General features: G+C 43.9%; 1 non-coding gene across 1 annotated transcript; it reads left to right on the top strand.

The window, feature by feature from the left end:
• The first annotated feature begins 4,069 nt into the window (after nucleotides 1-4,069).
• trnai-aau (transfer RNA isoleucine (anticodon AAU)) lies at nucleotides 4,070-4,143 on the top strand. Its single transcript has one exon. It is a non-coding gene; the product is annotated as a tRNA-Ile (tRNA).
• The last annotated feature ends 11,212 nt before the right edge of the window (nucleotides 4,144-15,355 follow it).

Genomic DNA, 15,355 nt, shown 5'->3' with positions numbered 1-15,355 from the left:
AAAGAAAATCATGTTCTATGGTACAAGATAAATACAAAACTTAAGCTTTTATTATAATTAGATTTGTTTATAAAGCATAAGCAATCATTTATTACATTAATATATGTAAAAATAACATTTTAGCATCATACATTTAGTATATTTAGTCCCTAATGCTGAAAGAAATGATCATAGAACATGACTTCTAACTCTACCTGCGGTGTTTTTGATCCCTATTGCTCAATGCACAGTGAAAGCATTGCATACATGTGTCTGACAATGAGAAATGGGCCCCTGAGACAGTCATTTGCCTGTTTCACAAATGATCGTATTTTACTAGAGATTCTGTTTGGGATTCAGATGTGCATTCGGACAGCAATCCCTTTCAAGAAATGATACGTTCTGGATGAGGTCAAAGGTGCTGGAACACTGTATTTAGGATGTGTTTGCAGTTATTCTGTGTTTCTAGCTTCAACCCAGTGATATATATATATATGCTCACTGATTTTTTGGTACATGCCCAGGGCAATAATCATTATGAGGATTTATTTCCATATGTGCTAGAGGTAGTGTTGTGAAATTCTTCAACACACTGGATCGCAGGTTTAAACCTGCACTCTTACTCCTTAAATACCAACAAATGCAGATATGTAGCAATCATATTAATAATAATAATAATAATTGCTTACACTTATATAGCGCTTTTCTGGACACTCCACTCAAAGCGCTTTATATTGTAGCGGACACTCATTTGCCTGTTTCACAAATGATCGTATTTTACTAGAGATTCTGTTTGGGATACGGATGTGCATTCTGACAACAATCTCTTTCAAAAAATGATTTTACCTTATCGCAGCTTTGCCCCTCTTGCCTCTTTGGAAAATATCTCCATCTTGTGGTCGTTGCTGGTAATGTCTAGACAATATCTCCATCTTGTGGTCGTTGTTGGTAATGTCTAGACAATATCTCCATCATGTGGTCGTTGTTGGTAATGTCTTCTTATGCCCTTTTTTTATTTCAATTCTTTATTAGTTGATTCTAGAATCTCTACAATAGAGCTGAAAATATCAGTTTTGTAGCAGACAATATGACATTAGTTATAGTCCAATTAAGACTTTATTACCCTGTTCGTAACATAACAAATTAAAATTGATTAAAACTAAGTTTGGAACACCAGGGAACATAAAAAATGATTTTTAGGAAAACCATGAGGTTCTCTGTGTCCGATGCCTGCAAGGGGAGAAAGCTAGAATCCTTTGCTTTTTCAAAATTTGAAAATAAACATCATATAACAACAGCTTTCATTCCTAGGAGTGAAAAATAACCATTTTTGAAGACATATTAGTTTCTAAAACACTACAATAAAGTTAAAAACATCCGTTTTATATTACTTTTAGTATTTTTAGTGAAATTAGTCATTTATTGCACTATTTTTAATATAATCTCTAATTAAAAGTGAATAGAATTAAGTTTGGAGCAACAAGGAACACAAAAAAAAAAGATTTTAAGGAAAAAAATGATGTCTTCTGTGCCAGGTGCCTGCAAGGGGAGAAAGCTAGAATCCTACCCAGGCTCCTGGAGCTCTGTCCTGGCTAAAGGAGGGTGAATCCATCCCCTTCAAAGCTCCATGAAAAAATGATCATTTAAAATTTGAAAAAAAAAACATCATATAACAACAGTTTTCATTCATAGGAGTGAAAAACAACCATTTTTGAAGACATATTAGTTTCTAAAACACTACAATAAAGTTGAAAACATCCGTTTTATATTACATTAATTTTTGTGAAATTAGTCATTTATTGCACTATTTTTAATAAAATCTCTAATTAAATGTGATTAAAATTAAGTTTGGAACAACAAGGAACACAAAAAAAAAGATTTTAAGGAAAAAAATATTGTCTTCTGTGCCAGGTGCCTGCAAGGGGAGAAAGCTAGAATCCTACCCAGGCTCCTGGAGCTCTGTCCTGGCTAAAGGAGGGTGAATCCATTCCATTCAAAGCTCCATGAAAAAATGATATTTTTAAATTTGAAAAAAAAAAACATTGTAGAACAACATCTCTTGGTCCACAGAGTGCAAAAATCCAACTTTGAAGAAAATCCATTGACTGATCCACGAATCCTGAAGTTTCTTCGCATGATATCGGGCTTGAAACCACTTTCTGGAAAATGATGAAAAATGCCAAAAATGAAAAAAAAGTTATCAATTCTAGAGCCTAAGGGGAAAATAAGACAAATGTATATCTCCAAATAATTTTATGTGCTTCAGAAGAGCCCAGGAAAGTTTTTTGCATACATGAAACCACGCCCGTTTGCACGTAAGCAGACATGGTTGCACACACGACTGCATGAAAGCACGCGTGCATGCAAAATCATCCTGTTAAGCATTTGAAAAGCCGCACCACGGCGCACTTGAAATAGCTCTTACATTAGAGGTCGACGCAGGAATCGCCTTTTTATTTACGCTCTTACCAACGCGATGGAAAGCAAAACAAAGCAAAGCAGAGCAAAACAAAATGAACAAACGCAAAACCCTCACGTCCCGCACTTGCATATAACGCCGTTACGTGCCCAAGCGGTATTGTACGTCATCCTAGCACTGCACCCCGGGGCGTACGGTATATGGGAATGAGCACACGCCACGAATCGTCTCAAATCACTCCCTACAACTGTAAGGTGCCTTGAAGCGTGCACCCCCAACATTCTTCTTTGCGCATCTGTGAAAGGTAAACTCTTGAGCAAACTCTGAACCAGCTCTAAGGAAACTAATCCGATTAGACGTTACTTTGACTCATCCTTTAACAGTTTTCAGTCTCTGTCTTTAAACACCTTGCTCAGTCACATTCAAGCCACAAGTACTCTTCTCGGATGTTGCACAAACAAATCCTAATGTCTTGAAAGCATTGCAGCATGTTTGTGTCCCACTTCCCGTGGCTGCAGGACGACTGACACGAACGGACAAACACAATCTGTGGCGTTTAGCGTGACATAGTCTTGCAGGCATCGTGCTGTCTTACTGCAATACTATACCACTTGAGGAAACAGTCCATCTGGCCATGAAACTCATTTGAACGTCTAGCTACAGCAACTAACAATAACATGATTTATTCAGGATGTGTGGAATCAGCACGTCCCGGAGACAGCTTCTGAAATCGTGAGCATTCTCTGGTGGTGTCCTGGAGGGCTCCCCCGGGCATGTGTTGGTGGTATAGTGGTGAGCATAGCTACCTTCCAAGCAGGTGACCCGGGTTCGATTCCCGGCCAACGCAGTGGCAAGTGTTTTCAAATGCTGTCACAAGCCTTTGGTAAGCAAAGCGAAGCCTTTTGAAAGAGCTAAAGCACTGCAAAATGGAATTGAAGGAGAATCTTACAGGGGATTCTGAGCAGTGTCTAAATAAATAAATTCACAGCGTCCGCGGATGGCATTTTGCAGCTGGAAGTAGATGTCGACGCTTTTTTCACACAGCACCAAAAAAGCGTCTTTTTTGAAGGTACAGGCATTGAGCATTGGTGGTTCATTGTTAGAACTCTCGCCTGCCACGCAGGAGGCTTGGTTTCGATTCCTGGCCAATGCAGTGGCTTTTGCAGCGAAGAGCTCCATCACTTGCATCCCAACTTTTGCAACTCGCAACTGAAAACCCACTGAAGCTAAGCAGGTGTGAGCCAGGTCAGTACCTGGATGAGGGTGAGCTACAGGGAAAAACAAAGCTTCCAGCTGGAAGCGGTGTTAATGGGGCCAGCGGGGAGGCGCTCACCCTGAGGTCTGTGCGGGTCCCAATCTCCCAATATAGTGACGGAGAAGCTGTGTTGTAAAGGGGCGCTGTCTTTTGGATGAGATGTAAAACCGAGGTCATAGTGCTCTGTGGTCATTAGAAATGACCACCAAAACCTTTGACAAAAGCTCTTGGTAATTGATGGTCTTCAATAATGTTTCTCCTTTAGGTACATTTAAAATCAGCTGAATAATGCTGTGAAATCATGAAACTGCATGAGAAAGCCCGTACACTGAATTACACGGCTTTCTATTCAAAGGAGGACAAAAGAAATTCCCTGAGTTCGATTTTTTGCAGCACAGAGAGGGGCACTGTCACGAGGCCGGTTAGCTCAGTTGGTTAGAGCGTGGTGCTAATAATGCCAAGGTCGCGGGTTCGAGCCCCGTACGGGCCATGTCCTTTTCTCCTCTCTTACCAAAGCTGTTAGGTTCCTTTCCGTGGTGAGAGGGGTTGTCATGCAACACTGCCACATAGTGCCGACAGACAAGAGTGTTGCGGGAGAAGAGAAAAGTGTTTGAAGATTTAAGAGTGTCTTAGGTGGAGCCAAAATCAAGTGTCACAAATGCAAGTGGGAAGATTTCCAATGTTTAATATGGTCAAAATAAGCGGAAGTTACCAGCTGGTCCGGCACAGTCTGCCATGCTTTTGTCATATACTGTAAAGTGGTGTCGAACTGGAGCCTCACCATTTGCATATGTGAGGCTCCAGTTATACATCGATTGTCACATTAAATGACAAAAATGAAGAGAGGTAAAGCAGCTGGAGAGGTTTTCTTACAACTTCTGAGCTGACACAGTTTTGGAAAATGTTTCCTTCACGCTGCACTGTACAATATAGGCAGCCAAGAGTCTCCAAAACAAAACAGAATTGACAGATAGGAGAAAATTCCCACTCCTCCTGAAGTTCCCAAAATCCAGCACTGAGCGTAAACAAAGTGTCTAAGTAGTGTGGGAATGTTAAACCTAACCCTAGCTGGAGTTTGAGCAATCCAGCACTGAGAGTAAAAAGATGAGTCAAAGTAACGTCTAATCAGATTAGTTTCCTTAGAGCTGGTTCAGAGTTTGCTCAAGAGTTTACCTTTCACAGATGCGCAAAGAAGAATGTTGGGGGTGCAGGCTTCAAGGCGCCTTACAGCTGTAGGGAGTGATTCGAGACGATTCGTGGCGTGTGCTCGTTCCCATATACCTTACGCCCCGGGGTGCAGTGCTAGGATGACGTAGAATACCTCTTGGGCACGTAACGGCGTTATATGCAAGTGCGGGACGTGAGGGTTTTCGTTTGTTCGTTTTGTTTTGCTCTGCTTTGCTTTGTTTTGCTTTCCATCGCGTTGGTAAGAGCGTAAATAAAAAGGCGATTCCTGCATCTATCACTAATGTAAGAGCTATTTCAAGTGCGGCGTGGTGCGGCTTTTCAAATGCTCAACAGGATGACTTCGCTTGCACGTGTGCTTTCATGCAGTCGTGTGTGCAACCATGTCTGCTTATGTGCAAACGGGCGTGGTTTCATGTATGCAAAAAACTTTCCTGGGCTCTTCTGAAGCACATAAAATTATTTGGAGATATACATTTGTCTTGTTTTCCTCTTAGGCTCTAGAATTGATAACTTTTTTTTAGGATTCTAGCTTTCTCCCCTTGCAGGCATCGGGCACAGAGGACCTCATGGTTTTCCTGAAAATCTTTTTTTTTTGTGTTCCTTGTTGTTCCAAACTTAATTTTAATCACTTTTAATTAGATATTTTATTAAAAATAGTGCAAAAAATGACTAATTTCACTAAAAATAATGTAATATAAAACTGATGTTTTTAACTTTATTGTAGTGTTTTAGAAACTACTATGTCTTCAAAAATGGTTATTTTTCACTCCTAGGAATGAAAGCTGTTGTTATATGATGTTTATTTTCAAATTTTGAAAAAATCAAAGGATTCTAGCTTTCTCCCCTTGCAGGCATCGGACACAGAGAACCTCATGGTTTTCCTAAAAATCATTTGTTATGTTCCCTGGTGTTCCAAACTTAGTTTTAATCAATTTTAATTTGTTATTATGTTAAAAACAGGGTAATAAGTTTCTAATTGGACTATAAATAATGTCATATTGTCTGCTATAAAACTGATGTTTTCATCTCCATTGTAGAGATTCTAGAATCAACTAATAGAGAATTAAAATAAAAAAGGGCATAAGAAGACATTACCAACAACGACCACAAGATGGAGATGTTGTCTAGACATTACCAACAACGACCACAAGATGGAGATATTGTCCAAAGAGGCAAGAAGGGCAAAGCCGCGATAAGGAGATTGCTGTCAGAATGCACATCCGGATCCCAAACAGAATCTCTAGTAAATTATGATCATTTGTGAAACAGGCAAATGAGTGTCTGCTACAATATGATTGCTACATATCTGCATTTGTTGGTTTTTAAGGAGTAAGAGTGCAGGCGGTTTAAACCTGCGATCCAGTGTGTTGAAGTATTTCACAACACTACCCCTAGCACATCTGGAAATAAATCCTCATAATGATTATTGCCCTGGGCATGTACCAAAAAATCACTGAGCATATACATATATCGCTGTGTTGAAGCTAGAGACACAGAATAAGTGCAAACACATCCTAAATACAGTGTTCCTGCACCTTGACCTCATCCAGAATGTATCGTTTTTTGAAAGCGATTGCTGTCAGAATGCACAACTGAATCCCAAACAGAATCTATAGTCAAATATGATCATTTGTGAAACAGGCAAATGAGTCTCTCAGGTGCCCATTGCTCATTTTCAGACACATTTATGCAATACTTTCACCATGCGTTGAGCAATAGGGATTAAAGATACCAGAGGTAAGGTTTAAAAGTGATTCTGAGGTGCAACACATCAGCGATACAGCTAGGCATCTGAAATGCGGGGTTTGAGAGCCCTTCAGGGAACACCGTACCCTAAAGGTACCAGAAGTCCACTAGTATAAGCATTAAGTCACTGTCAGCCCTGTTGCAATGTGATTGCTACATATCTTCATTTCTTTGGTTTTTAAGGAGTAAGAGTGCAGGGGGTCTAAAACTGCGATCCAGTGTGTTGAAGTATTTCACAACACTACCTGTAGCCCGTCTGGAAATAAATCCTCATTCTGATTATTGACCTGGGCATGTACCAATAAATCACTGAGTATATATATATATCACTGTGTTGAAGCTAGAGACCTGTATGTAATAATATGATGCTAAAATGTTATTTTCACATGTAAGAAAACCGGCTCAGGGACGCCAAATATGTAATGTTGCCATAGCAAAATTAAATGTAGTGGCTCTCTGAAGGCACCAGTTCTGTAGGGTTTGGGCATTTACTGAGACAATTATTAATTGTAGCAGTAAATCACAAAGTTGATTCTTTTGATGGCTTTAGAATCCAACCATGTGACATAACTCAAACAACGCGCACACACAGGTACTAATACACGAGGATACATTTATTAATACATAAAATATGCATGTAAACCTAACAGATCTTATCGAGAGGGTTATCAGAATACAAAAGATATATATTCAGTCAGTTACGAAGTGTTACACATATCAAGAGGACATACGTTCAGTATATCATTCATTAAGACCGTTTCGTTAATGAACTTGGTTATAACTTCTACATTAGATACTCAAACAAGTACATAACTCTTAGGAATTAAATTGATATCAACTGGTTGGGATAACAATTGAATTCTCGAGCTGTAATGCAGTGAAGTTGAATACTCATCCAATCTTTGGGGATTCAGATCTTCCTGCGGGCACAAAGAAACAGTTGCAGGCTGTTGCTGTCCAATCCGCGCTCTCTGGCTCCGTGCCAGGCTGTGCTGTGCGGCTTGCGACGGTGCGCTGCTGATGCTCACTGTGGGCTTTAACTAGCAAAGTTTGTGCACAGGAGAAAAGATGACTGTGGGTCCCAGCAAGTCAGGAAGAGGACCGGTTCGTTTCTGATGAAGAGCTAGTTCTGAATAGTGATTCAGCTGTCCACAGTTCCGACCTGTTCACAAGGCAGGCCTGCTGCTGGTGCTAACCTCGGGTGGATCCTCTGGTTATTCTCTGGCAACCTCCGCTCTAGACTCTTAGAACAAAGGAAAGTTCTGGCACTCGGACACACTGGCCGTTCCGTGGTTGTCCGGGCTGAGTCTCAGGATGGTCAGGAGGCGTGCTGCGAGAATGTCCTGCCCTTGGGAGCCTTCTGCTCCTGGGCCGTCCTGCTCTGGAATTCTCCTTTGAATTCCCTTTAGAATTGTCCACAGAATCCTCTGAATCCTCCCTTCTGAATCTTACTGAATCTCACAGGCTCTCTGTGTTGCCTGTTTTTACCTGGAGGAACTTCAGCTCATTGATTGGCTGAAAGTTCCATAGGCATCAGAGTCCCACGTGGGTTACTCGGCCCTACCAGTCCCTGATTGATTGATCAAGGTGAGATATGAGTCACTTAGTCCTGACACTTAGTAATGCAGTCCAGATGTCCAACTGGCACTCCCTAGACAGATAGGCGCCAATGGATGACCATTGATCATGATAGCCAGGCTTAGCTAAGTGCATCCCCCTTTGGGAGCTGTCCTAGGACCTTAAATCACCCTGCAGAACAGTTTCTCTGTGGCTGCACCACAGAGATGAACAGAGAAATGGGGCCTCATTTGGGAAGGCTCAGAACACTTAATTCTGCCTTATTAATAAGCCTCGCCGCTACATATCCCCCCTTTTTGAAGGTCACGAGGTCCTGAGGCGTTGTTGCCTTCAAAACAAAACAGAGTTAAGTGATGTCCCTTGCCATTAGAACATTAATCTTAAATGTCCACATTACTCCTCGAGAATTCATACCGGAACCAGTGTTGGATACAAACAGGATGAATAACATCTGGAGTATGTATAAACACGGTAGGAGACATTATCTAGGTCTAGGAATTACACATCAGGAAGTTCACTGTCAATATCTGATACCTCTGTAGTAGATATTTGGGGAGAAATCACTTCCTTTCTTTTGACATGCTACCTTTGACTCATTCATGCTACCCAGATTACATTTTGATGCAAGAGTACAGCATTCAGAGTACACTGTCAGTCATGATCCAGCTTCCCAGCAGCAGTGTTAAAATATAACCAGTTCCTGTTCCCAGCCCCGCGATAAACCACAACACCTGTGTTGGGTATCTGCTAGGGTGGTTTGGAGGTTTGTTCCATTAAAGCAAACTAACTACCTGTACCTCTTCAGGGCTTACTGTTTCTTGGATTTCTATCCAATTCAATAGTGTGGCACCTGAAGGCATCCATGACCTCAAGTTTGGTCTTATGTTGTCTGGTTCCAGACCGTACAGTGTTAAGTTACCATGCTGTACTATGGCCTCCTCGGGAACTTGCAGGAAAACTGTTTGATTAGGTAGCTGCATTGTGGTAGCTGTATCATGCCTGTCACAAGTCATAGTGTCAGTTAAATGTGGTGTGCTGACCAGCCATTTACTTCCTACCTGCTCTTCATGGGGTTCATTAACCTCCCTCTGCTCGATAGTAGCTTTACACCCTTCATTGGTGAATCGTTTAGACACAGCCAATGGATAGCTTTGGTAGCCATACCCATCTCAAGATTTGGAACCAAATTCAATCTTGGATTGCCTTCTGGGTGAGCTATGAGCGATGGGGTTAATGTCACATACTCCTCTACTGAGAAGAGTGGAATCAAGTGGGTTGGGAATCGTGCCGTGGTTAGACTGGCTACAGTGGCACTAAGCTCCCTTAATAGGTCTTGTGTCAACATTCTGGCCTGTTGCACACAAGCATAAACCCACTGTATAACACCAACAATCATGTCCACTGGTTGGGGAATAAGGTTTAACCCTGTTGCATAGGAAATTGCCTGTAGGGTTTTCCCTAAGCTTTCCAACTTTTGCTGCTGTCGATACAGTCTGTCACTACCCTCCGGCATCTCTGACCCCTGCCTTCTTGGGGCAGTCAGGGTGAGAGTGCCAGTAGCACACAAACCTACCAGAAAAAAGCAAACGTGCAACAGTGGCGGCAGCAATCAGTCCTCCCAAAAGTCTTTTCGGGTGGCTGATCCCAGTCATCTCCTTCTGAATGACTGTCGCCTTTCTAAGCTGGCGCAGCGTGTACATGGTGTCTTTCTCAGTATGCCCTGTGGCATCTTGGGCACCAACATCCTGGAAATATGGGGAGATCTGACGCAGCTGCTGATGCTGCTCCTCCTTTTCCAGGGCATCTGCTTTTTCGATTTGTTCATGCCTGTGCTCTAGGAACCCTGCAGGGGGCGGTGCAGCGGTGGAGCATGCCTGACCCTCGGCTGAGTGGTCATCTGGAGCACCTGAGTGATCTGGGATTGTTACCCCATTCTCACTGTTCAGGTCCACCCTGCACACTTCCTGATTGAGGAATCCCTCTATCGGCATGTTTACAATCGTTCGCTGGGCTTGGGTGTAGGACACCTGCTCACTCCCCCCTTCCCTTGCTAGGGGTTCGGGGAGCTGCCCCAGTACTGGGATAGCTAGTTCACTGTCTTTGAACTTACTATCACTCACCAGGCCCATGTCAGTGCAGGCGGGGATTCTGACACCCCTCTTTGCGATGTCCTGCACTGGCAGGCGGGTGACTTGACCATCCAGCTCCAGTCTGGCTGAACCACTGTTGGTCAGACTCAGACTGACAGACTGAGCTGGTGGCTGTAAGAAACCCGGCTCGGCTTTCATTCCCTGTCCCTTCTGGGGGACTGGGTGTGTTGGCAACCCTGCCGTTGAGGCAGGAACAATCAGGTCAGTCTCACTCACTACCTGGTAGTTGTGAGAAATAATGTTACCTGACTGCAGGTTCCCTGGGTCACAGCAGAGGGAATCGGCATCTGGGATCAGGTGTGTCCACAGTGCAGTAGTCTCAGCGTCCAGCTGGGCCTCCTGTCTAACCTGTGAATGTTGCACCAGGGGCACCTGGCGGTGGCCCTGTGACAGCTGCTCAAGCAGATCCTCACTAATAGAGGACCTCTCAGGGCTAAGGGTGAGGGCTACATCACCAACCTGCTCTCCTGCCATCTGGATCCCTTCCACCACTGCAGGGTGGTGTTCCTGACCCCTCTTGGGTGCCAGGGTGCACAGGGAAAGCTCCTTTTCATCGCCAGGTGGGGAGATCTGCTCCTCTTTAGGGATGTAAAAGGTGTGTGCTTTACCTGGTGGATCAGGCGGCTGCTTGGAGCACCGCTCCTGTGGCATGGAGGCTGTTGGGACCTTGGCCGGGACACGACTTCCCTGTATATCCGGGGAACAAGGAAATATTTTTATTTCTTGTCCAGAGGGAACAGAAGGAATCTCCACATAGGCTTATGTGTTCGGTGGGCACTGTGTGAGCACAGTCTGCCTCTTGGCCCCCCTTTCCTTCTGTACAGAAGGCTTAGGAGCCTTGACCTGTTTCCACACTTTGCCTTTCTGGTGATCCACCAAAGGTTCCTCTCTGAGTCGCATGCCCTTTTCTTTTTCAACCCGTTTGAGCTTGCCGTGTGACATCAAACACCTTTCAACCTCAGTGTCAATCAGTGTCTCACTGTGTAAGACATCTCCCATGGCAGCTTTGAGGTAAAAGCTACTTGCTTTTCCTCTGTGTTTTACTGCCTGCTCTGTGACTTCAGGGGTGGAGTCAGCACTGACTTGGGAGTGGCTGAATTCATCCAGGCAGGAACCCTTCCGCTCAATCAGATAGACTGAGGGAGGGAGAGGGGGCGGGTCTCCGCCTCCTCCAGTGGAGAGTATCAGCTCATTCACGCTTCCGGCAGCCTTGGGGAGCGGTTGTCCCTGTCCTAATAAAGCTTGTTCAAGCCTGGCCAGGTGGGCGGCTACTGAATCCTTTTGTTCAGCTTTATCTAGCCCTTTCCCTCCCCCGGTGTTCTCATGGCACTTAGGACGCTGGGTGCAGTCCTGTGTGCATGCTTTGGAACGGGGCTTAGCCAGCTCAGGAGCCTGTGCTCCTTCGAGCAGGGGGGAATTAACCCTGCTGGCTCTGACGGCAAACACAGTCACTTTAACAGCTTTTTGCTCAGAGCGACTTTGGACATCATACTCCCAGGCTTTCTGCACGAATCTCTTAATATCAGTCATTTTCATGGTCTGTGCATCTGTATGCATTAAGATCATCTTTCTGACTGACGGGTGGAGATTCGCAATGAATAAACCCTTGAAATGTGTGTTCTCTTCGCAACCCTCATCATTTCGCCCTGCAAAATAAGTTCGTCTAAGTCTCTCGTAATATTCGCGAGGGGACTCTGCTCTCTCGTGCTTAATGTTAAGAGCGGCGGCTATCGCAGCAGTCGGGTCAATAAACGCACTTTATTCTTCAATAAGTGCTTGACAAAGCTTCTCAAAATCATTACAGACTTCTTTCTTCTGCCTAGCCATCCACTCATGTACAGCTCTGCTGGTAGTTTTCCTGACCAGAAACACTTTCTCCTGTTCTGTGGCGTTTGGCAGATACTGCAGGGTATACCTGAGGTCCTGAATATAACTCTCGATATTATTCTCTGACACTGCGGGGTCAAATCTCTCTATGTCCTTCGCTAGCTCTCTCAGAGAATGGAGATTTATCCTTCTAGCTTCTCCGCTGACGGAGATATGGAAGAGATCGTGGTCAGACCTGTCGCTGCTAGAGAGAGTGCTAAATAGCGACTCGAATTCAGACCTTTTAGCAACCATCGTTAAACTTAAAGAGTATTACTTTTAAGTACGAAATCATAGTTTTACCACAGAAAACCACAAGATCAAGTATGCAATCAACCCGGTAGATCGCAAAAGATCACAAAACAATCAAGCACTGCTTAAAGAGCAAGGGGAACTTTTTTTTCTTTCGGCTTTCAGCACACCGTATTGTTGTGTATGAAACCAGCGGCGTTTTATATTGAATTATTCCGCTTGGTTGACTCATTTCAGTCTTGCCACGCCCACCCAGGGACGCCAAATAATGTAAGAAAACCGGCTCAGGGACGCCAAATATGTAATGTTGCCATAGCAAAATTAAATGTAGTGGCTCTCTGAAGGCACCAGTTCTGTAGGGTTTGGGCATTTACTGAGACAATTATTAATTGTAGCAGTAAATCACAAAGTTGATTCTTTTGATGGCTTTAGAATCCAACCATGCGACATAACTCAAACAACGCGCACACACAGGTACTAATACACGAGGATACATTTATTAATACATAAAATATGCATGTAAACCTAACAGATCTTATCGAGAGCGTTATCAGAATACAAAAGATATATATTCAGTCAGTTACGAAGTGTTACACATATCAAGAGGACATACGTTCAGTATATATTTCATTAAGACCGTTTCGTTAATGAACTTGGTTATAACTTCTACATTAGATACTCAAACAAGTACATAACTCTTAGGAATTAAATTGATATCAACTGGTTGGGATAACAATTGAATTCTCGAGCTGTAATGCATTGAAGTTGAATACTCATCCAATCTTTGGGGATTCAGATCTTCCTGCGGGCACAAAGAAACAGTTGCAGGCTGTTGCTGTCCAATCCGCGCTCTCTGGCTCCGTGCCAGGCTGTGCTGTGCGGCTTGCGACGGTGCGCTGCTGATGCTCACTGACCGGCTAGTTAGTGTTGGCTTTAACTAGCAAAGTTTGTGCACAGGAGAAAAGATGACTGTGGGTCCGAGCAAGTCAGGAAGAGGACCGGTTCGTTTCTGATGAAGAGCTAGTTCTGAATAGTGATTCAGCTGTCCACAGTTCCGACCTGTTCACAAGGCAGGCCTGCTGCTGGTGCTAACCTCGGGTGGATCCTCTGGTTATTCTCTGGCAACCTCCGCTCTAGACTCTTAGAACAAAGGAAAGTTCTGGCACTCGGACACACTGGCCGTTCCGTGGTTGTCCGGGCTGAGTCTCAGGATGGTCAGGAGGCGTGCTGCGAGAATGTCCTGCCCTTGGGAGCCTTCTGCTCCTGGGCCGTCCTGCTCTGGAATTCTCCTTTGAATTCCCTTTAGAATTGTCCACAGAATCCTCTGAATCCTCCCTTCTGAATCTTACTGAATCTCACAGGCTCTCTGTGTTGCCTGTTTTTACCTGGAGGAACTTCAGCTCATTGATTGGCTGAAAGTTCCATAGGCATCAGAGTCCCACGTGGGTTACTCGGCCCTACCAGTCCCTGATTGATTGATCAAGGTGAGATATGAGTCACTTAGTCCTGACACTTAGTAATGCAGTCCAGATGTCCAACTGGCACTCCCTAGACAGATAGGCGCCAATGGATGACCATTGATCATGATAGCCAGGCTTAGCTAAGTGCATCCCCCTTTGGGAGCTGTCCTAGGACCTTAAATCACCCTGCAGAACAGTTTCTCTGTGGCTGCACCACAGAGATGAACAGAGAAATGGGGCCTCATTTGGGAAGGCTCAGAACACTTAATTCTGCCTTATTAATAAGCCTCGCCGCTACATATCCCCCCTTTTTGAAGGTCACGAGGTCCTGAGGCGTTGTTGCCTTCAAAACAAAACAGAGTTAAGTGATGTCCCTTGCCATTAGAACATTAATCTTAAATGTCCACATTACTCCTCGAGAATTCATACCGGAACCAGTGTTGGATACAAACAGGATGAATAACATCTGGAGTATGTATAAACACGGTAGGAGACATTATCTAGGTCTAGGAATTACACATCAGGAAGTTCACTGTCAATATCTGATACCTCTGTAGTAGATATTTGGGGAGAAATCACTTCCTTTCTTTTGACATGCTACCTTTGACTCATTCATGCTACCCAGATTACATTTTGATGCAAGAGTACAGCATTCAGAGTACACTGTCAGTCATGATCCAGCTTCCCAGCAGCAGTGTTAAAATATAACCAGTTCCTGTTCCCAGCCCCGCGATAAACCACAACACCTGTGTTGGGTATCTGCTAGGGTGGTTTGGAGGTTTGTTCCATTAAAGCAAACTAACTACCTGTACCTCTTCAGGGCTTACTGTTTCTTGGATTTCTATCCAATTCAATAGTGTGGCACCTGAAGGCATCCATGACCTCAAGTTTGGTCTTATGTTGTCTGGTTCCAGACCGTACAGTGTTAAGTTACCATGCTGTACTATGGCCTCCTCGGGAACTTGCAGGAAAACTGTTTGATTAGGTAGCTGCATTGTGGTAGCTGTATCATGCCTGTCACAAGTCATAGTGTCAGTTAAATGTGGTGTGCTGACCAGCCATTTACTTCCTACCTGCTCTTCATGGGGTTCATTAACCTCCCTCTGCTCGATAGTAGCTTTACACCCTTCATTGGTGAATCGTTTAGACACAGCCAATGGATAGCTTTGGTAGCCATACCCATCTCAAGATTTGGAACCAAATTCAATCTTGGATTGCCTTCTGGGTGAGCTATGAGCGATGGGGTTAATGTCACATACTCCTCTACTGAGAAGAGTGGAATCAAGTGGGTTGGGAATCGTGCCGTGGTTAGACTGGCTACAGTGGCACTAAGCTCCCTTAATAGGTCTTGTGTCAACATTCTGGCCTGTTGCACACAAGCATAAACCCACTGTATAACACCAACAATCATGTCCACTGGTTGGGGAATAAGGTTTAACCCTGTTGCATAGGAAATTGCCTG

The sequence above is a fragment of the Lepisosteus platostomus genome, unplaced genomic scaffold, assembly GCF_059453375.1.
Source record: "Lepisosteus platostomus isolate fLepPlt1 unplaced genomic scaffold, fLepPlt1.hap1 Scaffold_162_H1, whole genome shotgun sequence".
Lineage (NCBI taxonomy): Eukaryota > Metazoa > Chordata > Actinopteri > Semionotiformes > Lepisosteidae > Lepisosteus > Lepisosteus platostomus.
The sequence above is the reverse complement of the archived record's forward strand: the minus strand, read 5'-3'. Positions and strand labels throughout refer to the sequence as shown.